General features: G+C 28.5%; 1 long non-coding RNA gene across 1 annotated transcript; it reads right to left on the bottom strand.

Moving 5' to 3' along the window:
• Positions 1-4,751: 4,751 nt before the first annotated feature.
• Positions 4,752-7,155, bottom strand: LOC130812626 (uncharacterized). The gene is made up of 3 exons (XR_009042080.1): positions 6,936-7,155; positions 5,796-5,873; positions 4,752-4,931 (listed from the first exon to the last, which is right to left on the bottom strand). It is a non-coding gene; the product is annotated as an uncharacterized LOC130812626 (long non-coding RNA).
• Between the last annotated feature and the right edge of the window lie 2,688 nt (positions 7,156-9,843).

The raw sequence follows: 9,843 nt of genomic DNA, 5'->3' as shown, positions 1-9,843 counted from the left end.
TTTTCGTTGAATTAAGTGAGCTTTATTTGTTTTGAAATGAATGTTAGAATATATAATATATGTTGAGTTTTAATTATCAATTTAAATTTTTAGTTGAGTTGGTTTCTTATCGAGTTGATTCTTTGAAAATGAATAAAGAAATGATTAACTTTTTTCAAACTCGAAAGTTAAGATTTTCTAACTACACATGTTAGTTACGCCTACTACAATATGAATGACTCAAAAAATACTTTCATATTATAATCAGAAATGATGTAAAATGAGTTGAATAATAGAATATTCTACCATTTTCTTTTTTATATTGTAGGAGTACTATTTCCTTCCCTTCACTTTTGTTCTTATTTATTTTCATCGTAAATTACAATGCAAATTTTTAAATCAAATAACTTTAATTATGAGTTATTAAATTATATTAAAGTAAATCTATCAAGATTTGAATATTTTATAATATAGATTGTTGAAAACCATAGTCTAACTCTAAAATTCAAAGATTCTATTAGACAAGAATTGTGAGATTTTAATATAAGAAATGGGGTAATTAATTAATGTATAAAGTTTATGAAATTCTTTATTTAGTTCAATTCAATCCTTAAATGGGTAATGATACAAACCTAAGGGTTGCACATAAAAAATTTTTATTCTCAAACCTATCTGGTACATAAGTTAAAAAAAATGGTATTTTCTCCGTTTCAAAATACTTGCACCAAATATATTTTTACGCAATTTAATGTGTTTGTCGGATCGTTTATATCTAGAGTTATACATAACTAAAAGTTAAAAAAAATTTAATATTATAAAAATATGCGACGAGACGAATAAAACAAGATCTCATATGACTATTTTTTCTCGTATATTAGCTGAAATATATAAATTATCACAGACTGATGAATAGTACAAAAGTTAGTTTGGTGCAAGTAATATGGAACGAAGAAAGTATTATTATTATTATGATTATTACTTCTATTATTATTATTATTATTATTATTTGGGGTATAATGGTACTGGCACTAAGTAATAGATTTAAAAGGTTGGCTAATGATTTAATCCTTGATTGGCTGAAAAGAGAAAGAAAAAAGTTAGTGGACAGTGTATAATCTGAGTTTAACTACATTTACCCTTCGGATAGTTAACCCACTGTGAAGTGATCATTAATGATAAATTTAAATAATTAACCATGTTTTTGATAGACGTACAATTGGTAAATAACTAAACATCATTTTGATAGATAGGTGATAAATAATAAATACTCCTATAATATTTCTATTTTTAATACTCGGTAGCAGATCAGAGTCGTTTTGAAAAATTTAAAAGCCATATGCAAAACTTTTATTTTACGCCTTATTTATAATAAATATATATATTTTATTAATAAACTTAAAATATTTCTTTTTCTGATCAACTTTTTCATATATGAGACATAAATAAAATCATTATACTACTATAGTAAAGGTAGGACCATTTTTTTCAGATTTGCGTTGATCTTGGGGTGTCCTTAAGGTTAGTGAAGCTGCATGTTTAAATTGCTGTCTGTCCCAACTCCCAAATATGTTACTCAAGTACACCAATGCTTTGCAACTTTTTATACAATTTAATGTGTAATTTTTGATTATTTATATCATATATTAATTTTAACTAAAACTAATAAAAATATAATATTACAAAAATATGCGATTAAACGATTTAAATAAGATCTCACTTAATTAAATTTCTTCTTACACGTTAGCCACAATATATAGAATAAACTTAAATAATAAATAATATTACTGAGTCTAATATAATAAGTATTTCAGAATGAAAGAAGTATTACAATTTAGTAGCTTCTTATGTATAAAATAAGGCTAACGAAATTCTTATCATAAGAGTTGTAAAGAGAAAGTATCGAGTCAATTCCTTATTCACTCTCTTTTTATGATAATACGCTTAGCTTGTTTAAGTAAGGTTAGCTAGTTACTTTTACATTTAAATCATAATTAATTATATTTAAGTAGTAATTACAATTATATCATAAAAAATAAATATAACTACATAGTAATACCTCTTATTAAATAGTCCGATACTCTTACAAGTCATGTGATGTCTTTATTGAGAACTCGAGCTATTAGGTTATTAGAAGAGTGAATCCTAAGCTATCAAGAGTAAGAAAGACTTTAAATTCTGCATTATAACAAATTTAACTTTTTACGATATTAAATTTAGTGGCATTTAAAAATTTTACTGATTTATATTTTTAGTGTAATAATTATTGGTTTTTATCTTAAATTCTACTATAAAGTGATTTAGTGACACTTTATTTGGTTTTTAGTGGCATATGTAATTGTTACTATTGTCAGTAGTGGCATTTATAAAAAATGTCACTAGATTCTACGTCGCAAAAAGCTTTAGTGTGATTCAAGTTATGTTGTAGTGTTGTTTGGTTTCGTTGCCATTAATTAGTACATGAGTACTTCCTCTATTCTGAAACACCTACTATATTACGGTTGTTGGCATTATTTATTATTCAAGTTTAATCATATATTGTGACTAATATGTAAGAAAAAATATAGTCAAGTCACAAGTGAAATTTTATTTAAATCGTCTAATTGCAGATATTAAAATGTTAACTTTTAATAATTTAATATTAGATGTATATAGCTCAATATATAAATTATCATAATAATATTTTGAATAACTAAACGAAAAAACTAGGAAATTCTTAAGAAATGGCCAATCGACATAACCAAACTCAATTTGTCAGATCCGCGGTTCCACCATTTTGATAGGCAAAACAGAAATTATAAGAAGAAAATCATTTACAACATCTCTGATCGATGGTATTAAATAATAGTTATTAAAATAATTTGAAAATTATTTTTAATGAATTGTATCATGTCAAATCATTCTCACGGCAATTAAATTTTGATCATAAAAAAAAATTTTGTTTAAAAGTTTTCATTATCACCTAATTCCACCTTTTTAAAATGGTAATACATTGAAAATAATTTTATAAAGAAAATAAAATATTTGAAGTTATAAAAATTATGCATGAGCTCATGAGCATTAAATTTGTCAAGAAAGAGTCGTATCAAAATTATACGAACTTTTTGTTATCATTCCCTCAATTTATTACCGATTATTAACGTGATTGAGTTAGGATTTCACTAATTCTCGTCAATATCATTAGTCTTAATCAAGTAGATAATCTACCCACCAGATAAATGCATTATCTATCCCCTCAAAAGCCTACTAATTTGAACTCGATTAAAAACTCGATTATGAAAATATAATTTTTTTTGAGTCGTCTCATTCAAAAACAGTATCTTACGTATATAAGTTTTAAAAATAGTGCACGTAAGAGTAATATGTCAATAAATTTTAATTAATGACTTAACTCACTTATTATTGATTACTATACGAGTATAGTTTAATTAGAATTATGGGCCGTTCACGCTAAGCACGTCCAAAAGTTTAAATTTGTGTGTTTGTTGCATTAAAATAATTTTTTATACCTCTTCAATTTCTAAAGTGATACTTCTAGAGTATATCATGGATTATTGTTACCTACCATATTTAGAGTAATTTTATTTTCTACGTGGGAGGGGCACAGAATTTCATGAAGTTTTAATTACTAAAATAATTAAGCATTCAAACTTGAATTTAAATTTGTCAAAGTTACACTGATTACGCTTCAATCAAGGAAAAATTATGGTGTATAAAACTGGAATAGTAATTTAATTAATTCATTTCTTTATAAGGTGGTTGTTAGCACGTACTCTACATCTCTATAACAATTCTAAAACAAAACACTGTTGATATTATTACCTTTTAATGTATTAGAAAATAATAGTATATTATTTTTGTTCAATTATTTATAAAATTCTTTAAGTTTTATTTATTAATTGAATATTATTTAATTTATTGGATATTTTGATGGTTAAAACATAATATACTTTTATTAAAATTTTTGTTATTTATACAATTGGTTACTTAAACGCATGCAATGCTTAATTTTAATATAATTCAGGTTCTGACTATATTTACGTAAATCACTTATTTTTTTTATGACACAAATTATTTTTTCGTTTAAACTTCTATAAAATAATTTTACATATCTTTATGTTAAATTTGATTTTGAAATGTGTTATTAATAGTTGTCATACTTTATATAAATTAATGTAATATTTATTTTTTTGTTAGGATAAATTGTTATGTTATGTTTTATTAAAAAAAACTCATAATTTTGTATTGTATACTCCAGATAAATAAAATTATATTAAATATATAATCAAATTTTTTGTCTTTTGTTGTGATTTATTTATCATGAACTTAATTTTTACAATTATCTGTGCGCGCAATACAAAATATGATACAAATCATACAAGGTATATGTAACACCCCTGAATTTCCGACCCCTTGTACAAAACCAAAACCGTAAAGGACGGGAGGAAATTCGGGTGTTACATTAAAATAAAATAAATAAAATAAAAATAAACTTCTTAAATGTCAGTGGAAATTTCGGCAGCATCTGCCCTAAAACTGAGCGCTTTTGTAGAAAAACAAAAATTATTTAGAATCTAATAAAGTAAAGGCATCAACGACCTATCAAAACTATATTACGGTGGAATGATTCATCACTTGCTTCTCATGTCAAGCATCGATAGTGGTTTCAATGTAAACGCTTGAGTTTCAAATGACAAAACTTTTAAACTAAAACATACAAAGTTATAAACTACGCAGTGGAAAGACAAATATACAAAGGAGTATACAAGGCCTCATAACAAAACGTATACAACTAAAGTTTACAAAAGATAAACAAGAGCTACAAAATCGAAAGATAACAGTATGACACGGGTTATGCTTCGCCCTCATCATTCTCCTCCAATGCAATGCAATGCAAAAGAAGCTCCAATACCTGCCACGCCTGTCTATGATCCTCTTGCTGCTCGACATTAGACCTAAGGCCAATGTGTCATAACAGGACAATTATAGAAAGTCATCAAACAATCAAACACAAATACGTACGTGTCAGTAACTAGCATAAAATATAATAAGGCCAACTACTAGGTGACATTATGTTATACAACAATATAAGATGATTTCATAAGACACAAGTACAGATAGTAACCATTTATCGTCCACTTATACTTCTTAATCTCATTACATACTTTCCAACCCGAACCATGTGTTCTTGGGGTAGAATGCAGGTCTTCACACTTCTCTTCTCAAAACATAAACTCTTGCAAAACACGCATAGTATCAACTCAACCATCATATTGGGGTTTGCAAGGCTCGCATGGTAACACCTCGGTTAAGGGGCGGTATCAGCTACCCGGAGCCCAATGACAAAAGTATGCTCATACCCCCATACGGTGATCCCGTCGGATCTCACCTAGGGGACTATTAATCAACTGGACATAATCTAGTTGAGTCACGCCAGCTAATCGTAATCTAATACTTTATCAAATGGGAATAACTCCCGCTTTCGACTATTAATGAATGCCCTGGTATAGCAGAATGCCAAAACTCACCGAACAACTCGAACAAAATATGAAAATTCACGTATAAAGGAGTCATTCTAACTCCAAGTAAGGCATAATCCAATTCTTAAATAAATAAAGGGGGTGGTCCTCGCCTTCTACTAACACTCTTATCCTCTAAACTAGTCTAGGCGCAAGGATTTCATAATCGATAGCTCTTCATATAAAGTGTATTCACTAGTACCTCATAGTTCGATACAATGCATATTATCACAATAAACAATAAACAATGATCTCTTAAAAGAAAATTGTATATAAGCATTAATTACTGCGTGTACGTACCTGTAAGCGTCACTGCATGACCAAAAGTTACAAAATTCACCCAACTAAGGTTCTACTTTCCTCTTATGAACTGGAAACCTATACAAGTTAGGAATAAAACTAATAAATCCCCTTAACAGCTTTGTCATATACCAAGGTAACCACTATCACCTATTCAACATGAGTTTTTCGATTACTCTAGCACGTACACAACTCATTCAATTTAAGTCAAAATCATTAACTCAACACAACATAAGTCTTTCCACCAATTTAAAAGTAAAAGCATATGTGAATCGTTGCTTTTCATCAACTAATTTTGAGTATATCGGTTCGCGTTACCCAAAAATAACTAATCACTACTAAGCCTTACAACTTTAATATAACACTTATACAACGATAAGGCAAATCTTAGAGTTATCGAATCACTATATCATTTGTTACATTCTCCAAAGCTAAAAAGAGCTATAATCAAAACAACACGACAAGTAACTTTAGCAACCATCGACGATAAGTTGACATTATGTTCTTGGCTTACTAACATTATGCATTATGACTTTAATAACAACCTAGTAAGAGTACTTGTAATTAGTAACAATCAAAACACAATAATTAGCAACTATTATTCCCCATTTAACAACCAAAATCACTGCCATAGTCAACTAAAATCATCACCATTACAAATTATCACAATAATAACCAATTGACTATGTCTTAAAATAACTTTTAAGGTTATTTAATCAATCATCACCAAAATATACCATAAAACACACATCATTAGTAATTTCAATTCTAAATCCAAACCTAGTCATTTCATGTTCAAAGATAATACTTTTAACCATTATCCATAGCAAGAATCAATAAACTAATACACCACCTAAATGTAATATGAAAGCCTACACCATTACTAATTTCAAAGATAACACCTTTAATTGTTACTCATAGTAAGATTTAAAGAAACTAACACACAATCAACACATAACCCATAAGTTCTAATCACACTTCAAACCCTAAACCATAAATATGTTCAATTCATCCATCAAACTCTTACCCAAAAAAAGATTCAATGAACTTAACACAAAATCAACATCAAACTCAATACACTTAATAAAACTCTAAATAAAACTAGGAAATTATTTAGAGAAAATAGAAGAGATGACTTACAATGGGGGACTAGTAAAGGGTGAGGGTACAGGTGGTGGTTGTGATGGTGTGGAGCACGAAAAATGGTGGAGTAAGGCTGCGTGGGTTGCTGCAGTTGGCATCACAGCAGCTTGCTGCTGTTGATGGGGCAAAACGCAGTAACTGCTGCTGCTAGGTAGGAGGGGAAGGCTGGTTGTTGCTTGTGGAGGGAGACGGTGGTGCTGTAGGTTGTGGGGGAGGAGCAGCTAGTTGCTGGGTGCTGTGAGTGAGCCGTGAGTCTTCACAGGGAGAAGAGGAAGAAAGAGAAGAGAGGGAAGAAGGAAAGGCAACCATGAGTTGTTGAGGCAAGGTTGTTTCACTTAAAACCCTAATCACTTCTTTTTATTTTATTTATTTACTTATTTATTTATTTATTTACCTAGATTTATTTTCTTGCAAAGCCCAACTAAAAAAAACTCAGTCTTGTGTACTCACACATTTTAATAAAAATAATAATTTGATTCGAATTCTTTATTTTAGAAATCGTAATTGTATTTTTAATATAAATATATGTTAATATTTAAATTCGTATATGAAAGGAATTTATTAAAATTACTTCTAATTACTTTAACATAATTATTAAATCTCCAAAAGTTATCAAATATTGATTAATGACGTCAGAAAATCTCGGGGTGTTACAGTATATAATGTATACAACTATTCATAGTTGAATGAAATGTAACTATAATGTCAAATTTATTTCTTAATTTCTTAATTTCTTACTTTATACAAACATATCGAAATATTTAATAAAATCGTGCATTGCACGGGCACTATCTTGTTTTTGAACATAATAATCACATCACATATAATTTACCTCATGTATCATATATTTATCAATATTAATACAAAATTTTTGAAGTTTAATTAATTGAACATCTCCAAGGGAATTCTCTCATGAACAAATTTAGAAACTCGTTATCATATCTCATGTAGAATATTGATGATTTTACAATACTACTTGATCGAGTGCATAATAAACGACATAACCAAAGCACAAGTGCATGTCATGGCTCAAATATTTAAGGTGCACATAGAGTGGTAATAAAGTGTGTTAGAAAAGTTATGTAAATATTTGTCGTTCCTGATAATTTTTGAGACTTAGGCAAAACATAAAAAAGGCTCTTGTATTAGTAAAGTCTCCGTTCTTCTTTTCTCTAACTATGCATCATATAGCTTCTCTTTTTTTTCCATCACAATAACATCAAAGAAATGTACAAATTTAAGATCGTATAATCATAAAGTATTTATACACAAACTAATTTTTAATATTAATTCAATATGAGCACCTTTATAAGCTGACCCTAAGAAGTTGTATCTCAAAATTACCCTCAAAAACGACCCTGTTTATAAGGCTAGTTTACATCCTTGAAGTAACCAACCAATCAACTCTTGTGAAGTTGAAAATGTTATCAGAGAAAATTTTCGACCATTTATAGCTGATCAAAAGGATCAGTCTCCTTATGCATATAAAGTGCAGGTAGTACCTTGCTGCTACCATGTACAAAATTTTTTTACTACAACTAACAAAAGCTAGACTATCATTAATGAATAACTTTTATCAATGAAAATGATAGAAAAGCACGTAGATAAAAAAATTAAATGTGAACATGAAATGAAGCTAAGAGCGGTGATCTGAGCTTATGTTTAATAAAAATGTTAAAATTCTTTGAAAAAATTTGAGGATAAATATACCAAGCAGAATGTAAAAATAATAAATTTAAAAACAAAAGATTAAGTGCTTTCAAAAGCTAAATGAAATAAAATACTATAGTACTATAATGTTTGTTATATAGATTTAATAGATGAAAATGTAGTAGACATGCAATACTTTCAACAATTTAATTTTCAAAATTTTAATCATTAATTATTATTCATCCTAACCAAAAGCGTTTGTGGCTTAATAGATATAGTATTTACATGTTGAGCAGAAGATTTGGAATTTGAACTCTACTGGACGCAGGTATTAGCTAGAGGATTTTTTGACTGCGCATATCCTCTTTACTTTCTCCTTAAGGAAAACATGTATGATTTATCCGCATCTTTCAGGAAAAAACCCCATCGAAACCAAGTTTTATGCGGGATACTCTCTCTTAAGTTTTTTTCTTAAGTTGAGGGACTCTTTAACAACACTCTCCTTTATAGATATAAGTTACCGTTTTTCTTTCCCTTACAAATCCTGGCCATAATTACCATCTAATTTATAACCTAACTTTATTATTAAGATCTTAAACACAGGTGATTATCGTTATATTTTATGCATACAATTAGTGAATGCCTCACCAAAATATCTTGTCATGTCTCCAACTCTCAATGCCACCTTTTATTTCCATAATTATTTTAGATTTCTACGTACCTAATAACCCCTAAATATTATGACAACTTAAGTTGTCCCACCGAGAATCATAAATAATACTCCAAACAATTAACGTAAGTCATGAAGCCACAGTTAGGTTGCATCATCACGTACAATGAGTAGTTCAAACACGTAAAAAGGTGAATATCATATCATATTCATAATAGGAAATTGAATAATTAAATAAGACAATGTGCATGCATGTGTTCGTTAGGTAAATCAACGTTGCCATTTGGCGGGAACCCGTGAAATTCGTTACTTGTGACCATTTATCACTATCATACTACACTACTCACATGTTACCATTTACTCTGAAAATGACATATCATATATATTCTAGGATATTTACCATTTTTCTTTCAAAAATTAATCCATCTAATTGTTTTAAAATTAAACAAATGTAAAAGAAAAATCTTGGATAAAATCTTAAAATGTTAATAATTAAATGAAAGCTGATCATTGATAACTAATTGAGTGACTAATTTGACTAACTGATTTTCTTAATTGATTTTGAACACGTTGGTAGTAATAATT

Source organism: Amaranthus tricolor, chromosome 5 (genome assembly GCF_026212465.1).
Source record: "Amaranthus tricolor cultivar Red isolate AtriRed21 chromosome 5, ASM2621246v1, whole genome shotgun sequence".
NCBI lineage: Eukaryota > Viridiplantae > Streptophyta > Magnoliopsida > Caryophyllales > Amaranthaceae > Amaranthus > Amaranthus tricolor.
The sequence above is the reverse complement of the archived record's forward strand: the minus strand, read 5'-3'. Positions and strand labels throughout refer to the sequence as shown.